General features: G+C 40.5%; 1 protein-coding gene across 1 annotated transcript in view; it reads right to left on the bottom strand.

Moving 5' to 3' along the window:
• ctnnb1 (catenin (cadherin-associated protein), beta 1) overlaps positions 1 to 13,023 on the bottom strand; it is a 40,240-nt gene extending 27,217 nt beyond the window's left edge. The window contains exon 1 of the mRNA XM_084945132.1: positions 13,003 to 13,023. The gene's annotated coding sequence lies outside the window, so the exon portion shown is untranslated. The remainder of the gene's footprint in view (positions 1 to 13,002) is intronic.
• Between the last annotated feature and the right edge of the window lie 4,547 nt (positions 13,024 to 17,570).

Below are 17,570 nucleotides of genomic sequence, written 5' to 3'. Positions count from 1 at the left end.
CGCTACCGCAGTGTGAAAATATACTGACGTAACTGGCTTCTCTGTGCCTGAGAGCTGGTCTGCATGTGTTTTACAGTGTTTTATGCTTTATGGATGGAAGTAAATGTGCATACTGTTGCACAAATTGTAAAAAATGACCTTATGAAAAAAACTGCAAATTTTCCAAGAGATTTTGAGGATGAAGGAAGTTTCACTCTTCAACCTTCTTCATGTTTTTAGTTGAGATTCTCTGATTTGTGTGTATGTGTATGTCACAGCTGTAGAGCAGGGATAGTCGGGCTCTAACTGTAGCAATCTCAATTTTCAGCATCTCAGTATTTGCTCTGCTTTCCTGGGTGTACCCCACCCATCCTCCTCTCCTCTCCTCTCCTCTCCTCTCCTCTCCTCTCCTCTCCTCTCCTCTCCTCTCCTCTCCTCTCAGATTATTCACAGTGAAGGTTGTAAATAAAACTGCAGTATTAGATTTTACTTATGGCCATTTTCTTTCTTTCTCACTGTGGTTACTTTGCATTGACAGGCGCTGGATTTTTGGAGGAAAACAACACACTTTTAATTAGAATACTTGACTTGAACATACAACTAAACTCGTCTACTTCCTACCCTTTTCTTCATTTAGCAATTTAGCATTTTCCATCCAGCAGCAAGTACTGCACGTGTATTTGTCAAAGATTTAACCGGTTTATGCAGTACAAAGCCTGAATCCCAATCAAAGTAGACATAATGTCAGTAACAGCAGTCGTTTAAATTTGTGTAGTGCAGAAGCTCACCTGGCTGAGGTAGTTGCTAGCAGGTTAAACAGCTGTCTGTACGATGGAGGCCCTCAGAGGGTGAAGCCTCTGCCTCCATTTTTTGACAGGCAAAAGACAAAGACTGGGCCACTGGCTAACGCTTACAATCCAATGCTAGTCAAAAATAGAAACACAAAGGTGGAGAAAAATTGGAAAAATAGTTAGCCATCTTTGGAGAGGGAATTCAAAAGAAAAACAAAAAGGAACAAATGTACAGAGAGAGTTAAGGTGAAAAATAAAAATGAACAGACAAATCTAGAGAGCGGAGACATGCTAGCACTTCGCTGATCAACTTTCAACTTTGAGAGTAGGAGCAACAGATGCACTGCTGGTGTATTGTGGATGGTATTAGGGTGAGGGACACCCCAAAATCTCCCCCACTGAGTCTATGCATTTGTTTGTGTGTGTGTGAGTGTGACAGCAGGGAGCAGCTCAGCCCAGGACGCTGCACACAGCAAGGGGCCATTAGACATGGTAGGGTGACCCACATAAAAGATGCACAGAAGCACACACATACACAAACTTGCACAAGCATGAAAGTTTTCTTTCTGCGGTCAATGTGCCATGATAACCATAAAGCGGGGATTCTTTAACATTGTGTTTAGCATGGCCATTGTCACATGGTTCTCAGGATTTGGTAGGCAACTGCTGGTTTAAAAAAAGAGCTTCACTATATTCAGCACAGATCCGAAAAACTCCTTTCAGTGATCAGACACATTCGTCCTGCTCAGTTTTTTCTGAATCAAAACTTTTCAAAGTCTATGTGTTCTGCTGTACTTTTGCTTGTGTTGCCATTTAGCACATGCTGCATATGCTCTTGGCACAAAAAGGCTTATTTTTGTAAATCAGCCAGCACTGATTTGTGCTGATAGTGAGGGGTGGAAAAGTGTGGGCTGGACAACACCAACAGCACAAGAAAATACACCTTCAAAATTACTACCTAAGCCTGGACACAGTTTCAACAGGGACTTAGTTCACACACTGATACTGCAGTCCTTTAATTGTGTCTGTGCTTGTATGCATATTTCATCAAGTTGTGTACAATTTTCCTTTGCATGTGTAATATTTGAGCTACTCCTCTACAATATAGATAGCGAAAAAAGTCTTTTTTGTGACATTTGCATCAAATAATCATGAGAAATATGTATATTAGTAATTTATTTACTTTTAAATGTGTAACATTATAATATAACTGACTTTGTAAACTAAAGTGGCTAAAGTAGTTTTAGTACTACAAATAACTATTTTAAATTTACTTTAGTTTAGGAAGAGGTGTAGGTGATAAATATCTATCCCTCCAGCATTTCAGTATTACAGGTGTTTATGACACTTATGACCACGCTAGATAAACGGAGGCCTGAGGTGTTTATTGAGTGTAAACTGATCAATGGCCCTCCTTCAGTGTACATATAAGGAACCTTTCATGATTATTTACAAACCTAAACCTAACATAAGAAAAAAACAAATCAGGATCCGTGTGCAAACAGTTGATTCATCATTTTAGAAAGTTGCCTCGAGTTCTCCGAGGTGCAGAAATGGTTGGTTGATCATTTTACTTGGTCCTAAGGCGCCTACACGCTGTGAGATTTCAGCAATGCTGCAGTAACTGCACTGCAATCCACAGTCTGCCGCATAGATCTAATAAACTTGTCTGTGACATTAAGTTGGATGTATGCAGGTTGAAAACCAACTGAAAATGAAGGTTGCGAGACACTTCTGCGGTCTCTCCTCTGTTTCCTTTAATCCTTGCAGTCAGTGAAAAACGCATTACTACCGGACACATCATCATCCAGACATCCGAACGACATTTTATTGTTTCCTGGTCAGTTTGCGTGCTTTACCACCACTGATTTACTACACATTTGTCTTCATTCACAAAGCATTTCTGGCTTTGATCCTGAAGGTTGTTTAGTAGACAGCAGAAACACTACAAGATATTTATCCTGCATTACTAATTCTGTCTTTATTAGTAGGAATGCCTATTTTTAAGTCTCTATCACTGTGTGAGATATCCATCTTTTAGATTGATACATAGGTACTTTATTGATCCCACGAGGGAAATTATTGAAAGAGATGTCATCACAACTATTGCCCAATATTGCAGTCTATAGATATAAATGTTTGAAGCTAGGCTGCTAGATTGCATTGGTGCTTTATAGTGATCTATCACTGCTGGTACATATTCCTATATATACCTTTTGTGGCATGCTTTGAATGTGATTAGGCATATTATTAATTTGACTGAGTCAGGTTCTTTACCAACTCCAGTTAAAAAAAAACAACAACTTTGTGTTCTGTAATAAATCTTGAAACGCAGCTTTTTGCCCTCCTTAGATAATTACAGTTTGGCTGCCTAGCTCCACTTTCACACAGCAGACAGATTGTGGAGTTGGTGAGTTGGCCTGTAGTTCTGAAACTCTCCTTCTTTCATTATCCTTATCTCTCCATATCTCTCTCTCTCCTGCCCCCACAACACACACGCATATACATTGCCAGAGGGATTTGCAGCAGCTAGGCAGAGCACGCGTGTGTGTGTTTGTGTGAGAGCACATGCACAGCGGGGAGTTGCCAATTACAGCAGTGATTAAAACCCAGTAGTGTGGAAAGATAGAGGAAGAGGAGAGAGAGACGGGAAGGAAGAAAGAAAAAGAAAAGAAAGAGATATGGATGGACAGACAGACAGACAGACAGACAGACAGACAGACAGACAGACAGTCGATGATATAATGAAGGAGAAGACAAACGCACCCCTCCACATGCAGCCTTTTTCATAAATGTTACAGGATGTTATTATTTGATATTTATGGACAGCCTGAGTCAAAATTTCAGTAAATGGTTTGGTGCGATTTTCAAGAGAGGCTCTTTACACGTAACTAGAGATGTATCAAAAATAACCAGCGTCACAATTATAAGTGTCAGCATCATTTCAGACAATCACAAGTGTGTTGAAGGGGAGTACGCCACAAATTAGCCCCGATACCTTGTGTGTCGTAGCATTACACACACAGTTTTATTTAGAACCAAGTAAAGAGTTGATTGACAGACCTGACATGGATTTAAAATGAATTTAGAGAAATTTTCTCTCTTGCTGATATTGTCCACAGGATGAGAGTCGGATCCACAATCCAGTGGGACTGATTTCAACCCTGTCCAGCATTTACTTCTATTAACCACAGGAAATCAGCATTTCATGCCTCATATCACAAAGAAAAAGACAGAGAAGAAATGCTTCAAACTGTTTACATAACAACAAAAATTGCTCAAAATGAATCTGCGGCAAGGAAGAACAGAGGGAAAGGGCTGAATGAAAGACAAGCGAATGACCCCGGCCGATGTGTTCTCCTCTGCTCCTTTTCTCTTGCTGCCACCACACTGATGACTCCGAGGAGAGGAGGTGTGAGTAGAGTGGAAAGGAGAGGAGGAATGAAAAGGAAAGGAGACAAATATAGCATACAGGACAGGAAACGGATAAAGGATCTCAATGACCAGGTCAAAGAAAAAGAAGAGGAGAAGGAGAAGCTATAAGGATGTTTAGACACTTATAATCTGATCACTTTATTAGCATTACAGTCCCCACGGGTGTTCATAACATGTATAATGGCCAAAAAGGGAGTAAATGATGCATCATTTCTAGATTATCAGGCTGTTTCACTGTTGTTTGGCTTCCTCTCTTGAGGCGAATATTACAAATTCTTCAGTTCTGCCTGTGCTGACAGATCATTCGGTTGACTAATAGGAGGGTATACGGTGGTTTGAGGGTTTTGCAATGACGCCGTAGCTGGATCCATCTTCAAGACCTGGTTTCTGTTCACACACAGTTCATACACAATACTAGAAAAGCTCATTCTAGTACTGAAAAACAACCTAGTCCAACTTTTCAAGCAAAGTAGTCTCATCGGCTCGAACATGCATCTGACGAACTCACATGAGCAAATCAGTGCCAGTTTAGCTCTGTGACATGTTAGCGTTTCACATGATGTGTGTGATTTAGCATTGCTTCTGAATTCATGTCAGACGCAATGTTGGTGTAGTTACAATCAGGAGGTCCTGAAATACGCGCTATGCACTGATTATTAAGTTGACATGAAATATATATGGATAATGTCTACCAATCATTTAACACCATGTTGTTTTCAATCCTCCAGTTTTGTCTGGTGGACTTGAGATTTCCAAATGAATACTAAAACTCCTCATAGAGTAAGAATCAGACTGTAACTGATTGCAAAACCACTGAATACCCATCAAAAAATATCACTGATACGATGACCAAGCATGTTGAACAGGACGCAAAATCACAAAATAGCTACATATGAATTAATCTGGGTGAGTGAAAGGTCTGTGTTGAGTAAAGAGCCTCTCAATTACCGTCATGTTTTGTGTTTCAACAATTTCTGTGCTGTCTTAGGGACTGGAGAAGCTGCTGTGCCCCAGTATCGCTGCCATTGTGACGCTTACAGTCAAATTCAAACAACATTTTAATGACCAACAAATTAGAGGGTAAAAGTTGTTGTTGTACTCACTGAGTGAAAATGTACTGTCCGTTATGGTAAACCTGTCAAACAGCGGCGTATTCTCCGCCACAAAGAAGAACAGAAAACGGCTCGAGACACATTTTCAATACAAATGTGATACTTCGCATCTCAAAGCCGAATTAAAATTCCTTGATTTCTTTTATTCATCATATCGAAAGCCAGGCAGCTTCTTTTTAAGGAAGCCAACGGACAGTTTGATGTTTGTGCATGATGGTGTGTGGTGTGAGTGTGTGTGCGTGCGTGTGTCTGCAGAGTGGCAGGTGAGTGAGCTATCTGCAGTGCTCACACACTCACCCCCTGCTGTGTTTAATCAATACAATTCTGAATTCCAGCCTTCACACACATCCGCGCATGCAAACACACATGCACGGACAGACACAGCTTTGCAATATCTTTCTGCACGACGCCGAGGGAATACTAAATATGAGCAACTTCACACTTACGCTGCTAAGTGCATACGCAGTGCACTCACATACCCCCCCCCCCCCCCCCCCCCCCCCCCCCCCACACACACACACACACACACACGAGTGGGCGAATGTGTGTTTATATGTGCGTTTCTCTGTGGATGTGCGATATGTGCGTGTGTCCATAACGGGCCGGAGATAATTAATTCTAGTTCATCGTGTCCACCGGGAGAGCAGAATATCAAGCTTGAACGAGAGACGTGTGCACGTGTGTTTGTGTGTGCGTGGAAGAGAGGCTCTCGAGAAGATTCGGAGCAGCAACTGGATCGATTTGAGTTCACCCAGGATGGAGAGAAGATGAGTGGAGACAAGCAAAAAAAAAACAATAAGAAACAAAAAATAGCTACTTTCAGCTACTCCCTCATTCACCAGGGGTCGGCACAGCGGGTAGCTCCACATATTTGATTTGGCAGATTTTTACACCAGATGCCCTTCTTGATGCAACCCCAAAGGGATTGGTGTCTCCTCCTGGGAATGAAACACGGAGCTTTTGCTCGATAATCTGTACAAACTACTACACTATGGAGCCACTAATAAGAAAGCAAAAATAATATATCCTAATATTGGTAGGACTTTCTGGATAGAGTTAAAGGCTAGAAGCAGCTAAACTTCAAACTACTGCCTTCAATGCAAAAAAATGTTTAGCCTCAGCACCCCCCCCCCCCCCCCCCACCACCACCACCACCACCACCTGAATCAGGAAGTGGACAGAAAGGTCAAAGGGCATGTTGAGATGTTTTCTGTATCACTTATAAGGTATTTCTGCATTTTTGGCTCATTTAAGACAAGATCACAAATTATTTTTTAAAACCAAAGAGGACATCAATGTTCGCTTTTCTTATACCTTTATTACATAAGTGTTGAAGTGAATTCATATTAGGAACCTTTCTTCTTTTCTTCTACGATTTTCTATGAACAAGAATGAAACAATTCCTAATTTTGTCACTTGTGGAGAACAGCAATACCACTGTGCTCTGAGAAAATGTTTTTCCAGGTAGAGAAAATCTCACTTTGGGGAATTAATGAATGTGTTGGTGCTTTCAAAAAAATCTAATAATAATAATAATCATAATAATAGTGATAACAACAGCAGGAAGGCATCTATAATTCCTTTCAAAGCAAAGGCGTATCATCACTGCTGTGGGTTTTTTATCTTGATGCAAATATCTCGAGTAATCCAGGCTTATTTTTTTCTAATTCACACGTTGTTGTGTTTTCAGGTTCTTGTCTTGTCTTTGCTATTTTCAGATAATATTGCGCGACATTATATTTCACATGAATTTAGAAAGCAGCAGAGTGCAGTCAGTTAATTAGCCAATAAAAATCCAGGGGATAACATGGAGGTGTGTTGCACTGCGAGTACAAATCTGACTCAGAAACTATTTACGTGCCGTTCTCGAAACCTCCCAGTCCCATCCCTGCTGTCGATCTCTGAGTAAAAATAACTGTATTAGGAAAAATGTGAAAGTGGGCCGTTTTTAGACAGAAGATAATTAAGCCGAATATGGAGTCTGTTTTTTTTCTTTTTACCTGTCACAGTTTCCCTCTTCTTTCCTTTCGCCTTCCCTCGTTCAGTGTTTTCTGTCCCTCATGACACCTTGCTCCCCTCCCTTCCTCCCTCCACACACACACACACACACCAACCAGCTTCCCTGCTGCGAGAGCAAACACTCATCTCACATGATCACCATGACGATATAGAAATATGAATTATGCATAAAGGCAGCCTCGCCTCGGCTGCGGGTACAAAGCTGTGTGGGTGATATTCTCCTTTCAAACGATAGGGGAAATGTCCCCTTCGTATTAATAATATAATAATCTACTCTGCCACATTATTGTCTGCCGTGTTACCGTCTCATAGATGCATGATTTGTAGGGTGTACCGTGCATTTAATGGCCTTGTACACAAGGAGCAGGGAACCATTAGCAAATTTAATTTAGGAAATATTTGAGTGGTGTGTGTGTGTAAAATTAAAATCAGCATGAACGATAAAAACATTGTCTTCATATTTCAACACTAATCACAGAAACACAGAGCTAATTTCAGAACGGCCTTTAAATAGACTTTAACAGCACCGAGGGGAATGTAATTATCTTCTGCTGACTTTGCGTTTCTACCCTCATTGTGTCATTTGAAGGTCACACCGTGGTTAAACACCCCTCCAATGAGAACAGATAACAAGCATGCAAAAATGCAATACAGTGTCAATATATTGCACGCCATCCATTGTTTATCAGTGTGAGTCCTAATTGTATTGTATTTCATCAGCTCAGTATTGAAGGCTTCCTAACAGCGGAGCAGCATGAAACAGCTCTCTGTGTCTAAACTCTGGCATGAGCCATCTATCTAATAGACCGGCTATTATTAGATATTTGTCTCACACAAATTTGACACTGAGAATATTGAAGTTGCAACAGATCTAGTGTTGACAGAGACAAAAAAAAAAAGGATGTCTATATTTGCCAAGAAAAAAAAAGCAGCTCCTGAAAGTGCAAATAAAACAGAAGAGGCCCTGAGAGGCTGTGAATCATCAGGAATGTGTACTGTACAATATCAGGTAAAATGTAGCTTTACAGCAGCATGTGTTTTCTGTATACTGCAGTAGGTTTTAGCTGAGCCAATGAGCAGAAGAGTCCTTGAGGCATCGTCTAAAAAAACTGGTCAGAAATGGCTGGAACACACACAATATATCAACCACAAAAAATCGCATTAAAATCTGGCTATTAATATTTTTATCCCAGCAAGCAAAGCCAAATGACCATATTACTGTTCATCTCTGACAATCGAACAAAATAAATAATTCATTAATTGGTGTAATTCATCCCTGTCATTACACATAATCAAATTTTGTTATTAACTATTAGCAGATTAGCAAATTATCTTGTAATTGTGGTCAACTTTCACGCAGTTGTTTTTATTTATTTATATATTTTTTTGCAGCTTGGAATATTCTCCAACAGCTTTCAATGTTAGTTCCCAGTGTAAGCAGTCCCTTGAAGGAAACACAGAGTGCACTGGTAAAGACTGAGGTAGAGAATAAATAACATTTATTCTCGTGGTCAAGTACTTGTCCAAGTCTGTAAAATCTGTATGTAAAATTCTCTATTAAAAACAAACAAATATTGAAATTTGAACTTTTTGAAGAAAAAAGTTCTCTTTGTAAACCGTGCCAGCAGCCCACTTGTTGACAGCACACTATATCCTACAACTGTAAAGGCAATAACATTGTAAACTGTGAGCTAAATACGCCATATCCAATTAAAAAAGATGCTGTTTTATAAACCCATCTGTTCAGAGTTTTGCCAACATAATTAGCATTGCGAAATCTTCACCAGAGTTTACTGTATACTTACAGTGTGGAGGATTCAAGGAGTAATTTAGCATTTTTTCCATAGTGAAACATGTAAAATTCTTGTTACAGCACATCAGTGTTACTGCTTTTACCACAAGTCCTAACATATTTTGAAATAGCCACATAATAGCCATGCAATGGCATTTTTGCCTGTAATTTAATTTACATTGCTAGTCTGTTTGCTTGCATATAAATGCATTGCAATACTGCCTCCTTCATGTAGCAAGGCCTTAATGTTTTACCTTAGTGGTAAATATCTACTCAGTGGTAGACTTTAGCTGCACACTAAACAGGTATGACAGAAAAGGGTGCAGGTGTGGCTGTGGATGTGTCACTTTGGTAGGTGTGATGGTGCTGACGCTCCCGCCTGCCTCCCTGACACCTCCTCAGTATGTAAGAACCATCTCTCTCACTGCATTATTTAAAGGTGGAGAGCAAGGCGCAGACAGGAAGAGAGGGAAAGGGGACAAGAAGTGTAAGAGAGAGAATCAGGTAGCCTTCACTAGCGCATATTTCAACAAAGTGACTGAATTATAAAAGACTGAAAAACATAGCTAATTACAGCACTCTTTATCCTCCATATCTATCCCTCTCTATCTCTCACTGTTTCCCATGTGCTTTCTCTCCTCTCCCCTCTGTTGTTTCTGTTTGTTTCTCCACCGCATCCCTATCTCCTCTCTTCCCACCTCTCTCCCGCTAGAGTTAACAACTTGCCGGAAGAAATATGATTAGCACAGCAGAGAGCCACAGTTTGCTGGAGAAGTGACACACACAGGCAATATTCCCCAGCTGTGCTTTGACAGAGGGAAATGGAGGAGAGAGGAAAGGTAAAACAGAGAGACAGGGTGTGTGACTGATAATAATAACAGGGCAGCACAGCAGCCCACTGGTTAATTTAGTTGGCTTCTGTGTTGAGTTTGCATGTCCCCCTCTAGTGTTTGCTGGGCTTCTTCCCACATCCCAAAAACAGACAGGTCAGGGGGACCGGAAAAGTCTAAATTGCCCCTCAGCGGGACCGTTTGTGTAACTGTATTATCCATATGATGCAGTGGTGGCCTGCTTAGGGAGTTTCCCTGTCCTCCTCTCTCAGGGCACATGCAGACAAAGCCTAGTGCCGCTGCCCCTGCTATATAACCAAGCATTGTCATTTAGGAGTCACTAATTATGATAACATATCCATCCATAAAGGGTAAAAATGTGCAAGACTTACTTTTCAGAGATTGTGTAGGTAGCAAAAAATCAGTTGAAAAGCCCTAAATAACATAAAAAACTGTTTACCTTTGCCAGCATCATTCTTTGGTTATCATTCAAGTCTCCTCTATCAATGTCTGTGCATCTTCCAGTTTGAAAAAGAGAAAACCCTGTGCAAATTGCAGGAATAAAATAATGAAATAACATGAACAGCATTAAAGTTAAAAGTGGAAAATTAAAAAGAAATGGTTCGGTGGCCATTTTAACCTGTTTTTTTAATAACGCAGAATCTCTGATTAAGCAAAATTCACAAGCTGTTTTTGGATGTATAAGAAATAAATATACAGACAATGACAATGCTATCAGCTGATGATGCGGTCTCAGGTCATTTCTCCAAAAAACCTTGTGTGACTTTTGAAAAAAGTTAGTTTTTAGCCGTCTCTGAATTAAAGAAAAAATAAAGGGTGCAAGAAAGAACGGCGAGGGGTGAGGGAGAGTAACGGAGGCTTTGAAAAGGGAAAAGGCTAGAGGGGAGGGAGGGAAAGCGAAGTGGTTTTAGGCCAGTGAAAGCCAGCAGGTCACAGAGGTTCCCTTTAAATTTAGAACAAACCACAAACGCTGAATGTCTACTCCAAAAGGCTGAATGACTGATTATAATGGCTGCCTGTTTCGATCTCATCCCGTCAGCCTCTCAGCATTGCTTTCTTAAGCGTGCTGTGACTGGTGAGCTAACATGTGGGCTGGCCTGCTATTTACAATTACAATTTAGGCGTTTAGCTGAGGCCTTTATCCAAAGTGACTAACAATAAGAGAAGCAGAGGAAAAAAAAGGTTATAGTGTGTGTTATTCCTGTGATCCTCAGCTCCCTGGTAAAGAGCAAGAGCGAGAGACAACACAGTGTGAAGACCTTAAGGACAGGTGCAGTGAGCACAACAAGATATGTATCGTACATTTTTACAATGAGAGAGAAGCAAAGTGATATTGTTTTTACACACTATGATGACACAGCTGCTGTATTATATTTTAAAACACAGGTTTTTCTTATTTGTCTTTGTGTATGATATCATTTTTTAGCTATGCTCCTGAACTATTAAAAAAAGTACAGAAAATGTGTCCTTTTATTAATGTTTTGTTGTTTTAGATTAAATCAGAATATCAAATTATTAGAGTCTGATCAGCTATTTAGGTTAACACAGGAGGCAGTCACACAGGCTGGAGACACAAACCTATCCCCTCAACAACAAAATAATAATATGAGAGTCAAGTTTGAAGTGCTTTCACCCAATCCTTCATGTCCTCCATCTTTAAACATCAGGGAGACGACAGTAAGTGCCAGTTTAAAGGGTCAGCGACCCCTCCCCCCCACTAATAATCCTCACTGCAGTCTGACATTACAAACCTACAGGTCCTTACAGGTAACTGTGCCACCCTTTCTAACAAACAAAGTCAAAAACCCATCAGTTACCACCGACCGTCTCACTGAAAATAGAAAATCATGATCATGATCTGTATTCGATTCTGCAGTGTGTAACAGTTGTAATTCTAAGCACTGCGTTAGAGCACAGAGTAATGCGTGGGACACCTATCGCAACAATCATCAAAATAACTCCACACACACACACACACACGCACAAACAAACACAAGAAAAGAAGAAATTAGCTTCTGCAATAATGTGAAAACACACAAAATAATCTCTTAAATGTGCTGGTTTTTATTTCTTATATTGGAAATAAGTTAAATCTGACAAATTTATAGCAATACCTCTGAATAATATTTTTATAAGCATACAAGCTACACATAATTTACTCGATGGCATTCACAGAACTGGCGTCCAAACATAGATTTTCTTTTTCTCCCGTTTTGTGTAAATTCAGCAGCAGTTCGATTTATCTCGCTCACTGTCAAAATGCTGTTTTTAACTGAACTTGATTCCTGCATTGATTGGCCAGAGTGGGGGGGGTTTGAGTCTCCTCCCTTTTTTATGGTATATAGCCGAGTAACCTGTTGTTATGTTTTCATGTGAGTTTTCCTTAAACCGAAACCTGAAGCATGAACACTGAGTGTATCCCTCCAATTCCGCATATAATGAAATGCTAATGAATCCTTTTTGCTATAAAATGTCAAAAAAAATAAATCTAATACCAGCAACATGTGTATCAATTTTGTAGCAATAATAAAACCACGATGTCACATATTTAGGTAAAAAATCTATTAAACACTGTAGTTCTTCTGAGACCTGTTTTTAAACCCTTATATATATCAGACGGTGTAGACAAAAACTTCTACTTATCTGCCCTTGTTAGCCAATACTAAGCCAATATAGTCCACACTGCAAAATGATCTAACTCAGTTTGTATCTAAAGAGAAGCTCAAGGAAAGCGTTCTTATTCAAAATGCAACAGCAGTTACGTTACTGCAGTTTTTTATTTTTAGTGCACTTTTTATTTCTCATGTGGACTAACTCAATCCAATGCAAAAAAGGAAAGAAAACTACATTTAGGAATTAGAGACTACTTCTAGATTTACTTCTTCAGTTTCAAGAATTCATTTTACAGTTAGTGGAAACAGTCAGAAGATAAATGTCTTGAAAGCAGGCACCATTTTCTAAGAAGAGGACAGCAGAAAACATCAGAAGAATGCAGAACATAACCAAACAGAGCAGGTACTCACTCGGATAGATGTAGCAATAGCCCATAAAACACATCACTAAAATGCTGGAGTCTGTCTACTATCCTGTCAGGGTGCAAGCTAGTTGCCTTGGCCCTGGCTGGGCGTTATTTGTGAGCCAAATCCTTAAAGAACAAGAAGCTTTCTCTGTGCCTAAACCTGCCGACAGACAGGGGGCTTTGAAGGCCCCCAACTGAGCTCGGCACAGAGCTTTGAAGCCAACTGAAAACTCTGCTTTATGGGGCTAAATAAAAGCGAGGAAAAGGGGAAAGTTATAAAAAGCAGAGAAACACAGAGCACTCTTTTTTTTGTTGTTTTGTTTTTTTTCTCTGCTGGCTCATGGTTGTGAGTTTGTGTGCAGCTTGGTGAGTAATTGCACAGCTAGTCTAGTCTAGACACGTTCGAAAACATATGTGAATCTATCAGTGAGGATGCAGCGTGCTATTACATCTGCTCAAAAATATTAGACAATTAGCCCCAAATTGCACGTTAATAACATTTATTTGAAAAACAAAATTATAGCAAGAACACACTGAAATGTATTCACAAAATGTGTGTGTTTAAAGTAACCATTTGTTATAATTTGATAAATTTACAGCTAAGTAAAATAAAGAGCTACAGCTAAAAGGAAATCACTTAATAAATAAAATTATGTATTTATACACTAGTTATTTATATACATGTTTATGCTGACTTAAATCATTTTTTTTATGTTTTAAAATCGTTCAAAATAAATATAAACAAATAACAGCACAAATCTTATTTTTTCCCTAACAAAAAAAAAAAATCAAATATTGGTCTATTTTTTCATTAAACACCAATTCTTTCAATTTCTAGCATTTCTTTCCATTGATTTTATGTCAGGGACAGCTAGTTCACAGCCTCATGATATAATATCACACTTTTATTATCAAACTTCAAGTCAGACTGAAAGGCTAATTGAATAGTTTCATGCTAATAAAGCTGTGTCTGTGTGGCAGACTGAGTAAACAGCTACCTATGAGGTGAAAAGCTCAATTCTGTTTTCTTTTTATTTCCCTTTTTTCAGTTCTGTCACCTTGATGTTTAAACCTCAGCTCTGAAAAACAATTCTGGTGCCAGGAATCATCCATGAAACATCATTGCCACGGCGCTTTTTATGTTACTCTGTCTAATTAATTATCAGAAAAACAAACAAAGCCTTATCTGAGCTGAAGCCTGTGCATTTTCAGGTTTCTGCAGCTGGCTTTTTTTTTTTTTTTAGGACACACATCTGCAATCAGATCATTCGCTCTGGACTCTCAGAAAACCATTTATCACTTTCTTCTCCTCTCTTTCTCTCTCACTCTCCTTTCAATGAGTCCTTTAGAAACACACAGACCATCTCCAGCAGACAAAACAGTGGACAAGCCTCTGTGATGTCCTGACTCATTCTGCTGCTCTCCTCTCCAAAGCCTTGGGGCCGACGCAATGGGACCCAAAACCAACACGCACATAATGGGGCCTTGTTGGAGTCGCCTTAATGTTTCTAATGTTATGTAAATGAAGAGAGGAGAGGGCAAGAAAGGAGAAGAAGAGGAGCAGAGAGGAGGAGGAGGTAGTGGGAGTGTTTGTGTGTCCGAGGAGGCCGCTAAGCTCCCATTACCAAGGGATTAGGCAAATGCTGCCGTTGTATCGATGCTGGTTCGACAGTGAACCGCCAACCCTAATCCCCTCCTCTCTTCTCGCTCCGACAACGCCTCGTCAACGCCTCCTCTCCTCCTCTCTACGCAGCGCCCTCACCACCAGCACATCATCGCCGAACTTTCTGGATTCAACTTTTCAACTCTTTCCTCCTGTTTGTCAGTCATGAATATACTCGAGCTCACACGGACTCAAAAAACACAAACACTACCAGAATTACTTGGTTCACAGCCAGTGTAAATTTGTCTGCTCATTGATTTCTTTGACATGCAATGTGTGTCTGTGTGTGCGTGTCTGTGAATGTGCGAGAACTGATCAATATTGAAAGCCAAAAGTGCCTTTCTGGTTTGTCTGTGAAGTGTTTGCCTGGAGCCTCGGAGCGCAGCTATGACCTACTGGCTTCTGAACGCATCAACTCTTGAGTTTAGTGATCCTCAGACTCTGGGCAGGGGGACGAGCGCTGGTCTCTGGATGCTGCTCGCTGGTCCCTGGGCACACTGGTGGCTCCTTTAAAAGAATTCTGGAGACTTTATCTTCCTGGAGTGAGAGAGAGATAGAGCACAATCTGTTCTATTTGTAGGCATGCAGTCGACTCTGTGTCTGTCTATCACAGGGGTTGTATTTTTATAGACTTAATTATTACATCAGTGATTCGAAATTAGACATCCACAATTTTTTTTTATTATTATTTTTGAGTAGTTTGAGAAATAGCGTTTTAAATAATGTATCAAGTCAAGTCAAGTCAACTTTATTTGTCAATTCTACCACATGTACAGGACATACAGAGAATAGAAATTTCGTTACTCTCAAACCCTAGGTGAAATAGCAAATGAACATTTAAATATAAGAGAGTGATTGCGAGAGTATGTGCATTTACTAGTTTGTAAACATGTTCTGGGTACAGTTTTCATACATGTTATAAATATAAAAATATAACAAATAGCGAGCTGATTAGTCGCTGCATATGTTATCGCTAAAAATTCAACACAGCTCAGGCTGAAGAATGTCATCAAGACATGAGGAAGCTATTCTGAGACAAACTAGCTGTGTGTGTGTGTCTGTGCATGGTGACACAGTTGCAGGCAGAACTTGGAATACTCAATTATCACATTAGCACATCCAGGGACAAGCCGAAAGGCTTCACACAAACGTCTGTGCGCAAACACACATGTATGCACACACACTCCACCCCCACATATCTCTGGAACTGCAGGCCCCCTGCTGAGAAGCTCAAACACACCAGCTGAGGGTGGGGGGAGTTGTGGAGGTGGTCTGGTGGTGGAAGAGGAGGGGAGGGCTGTTGGTTATGGAGGAGCATGAGGCTGGTGAGTGACATTGAGACCAAGGTTAAACACAAACCATCCGTTCTCTTCTGTTATAGGCCGATTTCAGGCTGGCAGCAGCGACGCGTCACAAAAAGCAGATTCCGTGTTCGTTTCTGGGAGACCTGCGACGGGGGCGCTGCTCGGGGTTCTGACGGAATACTCGATTTAACCTTCGCTGCGTTGCCTTGCATTGTTTTCCAGCTGTGCCTTTCGTTAGCCATCTATCAATAACATCTCAGGTAGATTTCCAGACATGTAGTGCTTCCTCGTAGCGCTATTTCCCCTGCAATTAACCCTGCAAACAGACACCCTCCACAGACAGAGGCTTTACATTGCAGTAAGTGTACATGCAGGTTGGTGCTAGAGTCAAAAAACATTATAATTGTCAGGATGGCTAAACTGAACTGTGGCTAAAAAGACTGTCAAACCTAGCTGGTGAAAATGATGAAACTTTTTGCATTGATTGGCCTGAATCTCCAACCATGATGACAGGTGTGGTTTTGACGTTATCCACTAATTGGAAGGCTGGTTTGATCTTAGGCTTCTCCAGTGGTCATGACAATGTGTCCTTGGGTAAGACACCACTCCTGATGCATCCATCAGTGTGTGTGATGTATAAAGCATGTATGTACTGATGTGTACATGAACTGGTCAGGTCTAGAAAGGGGCTAAAAAGCTGCCAGTCCAATTAATCATAAAAACTGTCTGCCTAATATTTTGTAGGTCCCCTTTATAGTGGCAAAATAGTATGAAGGGGACTGATAGGGTGTAGCTTGCTTCATATTGGTAAAACAGACCCTAGAGGTCCTGGGATATACCCAGGACCTCTGGGGGTTTCCTGTTGTCTCTGGCACCAAGATGTCAGTGAGACTTTTGGGTCTTCTAAACCAGCGGTCCCCAACCACGGACCGCTTTAATGTCAGACAATATTGTCACGGCCTTTAAGGTGTCGCGGATAAATACAACAAAATAAAATGATACGACCAAGACAAAAACTGTGGTATTTTGCAAATATAATAAACGCGAATTCACTTTGTAATTGTGTAACTGTATTAGCAATGTCCTCTTGAAATGCGCCAACAACATTGAGAGTAACATCCTCCTCTCTGCCCCTTAATGCTCTCTGGTCGCTATGGTAAATATTTCTTTCAAAATAAGACACACAACTACAACACGGGAAAAGACCCAGGGAAACCAAGCTAATAATAAAAACCCTGAAAACCATAAATTTCACACCTGAGCCTCAACTCTCGCGGCCTGGTACCAACCGACTCACGAACCGGCGCAGGGGTTGAGAACTGCTGCTTTTAACCGTTAAATTGGAATCTAGAGAAACTTGGTGGCCATGTCAGCACCTTGAGCTCTTTGTGGTTTTCCTTACACAAATCTTGAGATGTTTTTGGATATGGTGGGACAGATGTCGTGGGAGGGGGTTTCATTCCCATGAGGGTTTTGTGATAGGTCGGAAACATGCGTGCACATGTGCATATACTTCTCTGCTACACATATATCCTGTGCCAAGTTGGATACAAATAATGATTAATAAATCAGCAGTGTCTACACTTAACTACTAATAAATCCTTT

Source organism: Perissodus microlepis, chromosome 11 (assembly GCF_051167445.1).
Source record: "Perissodus microlepis isolate ML-2025 ecotype Zambia chromosome 11, ASM5116744v1, whole genome shotgun sequence".
Lineage (NCBI taxonomy): Eukaryota > Metazoa > Chordata > Actinopteri > Cichliformes > Cichlidae > Perissodus > Perissodus microlepis.
The sequence above is the reverse complement of the archived record's forward strand: the minus strand, read 5'-3'. Positions and strand labels throughout refer to the sequence as shown.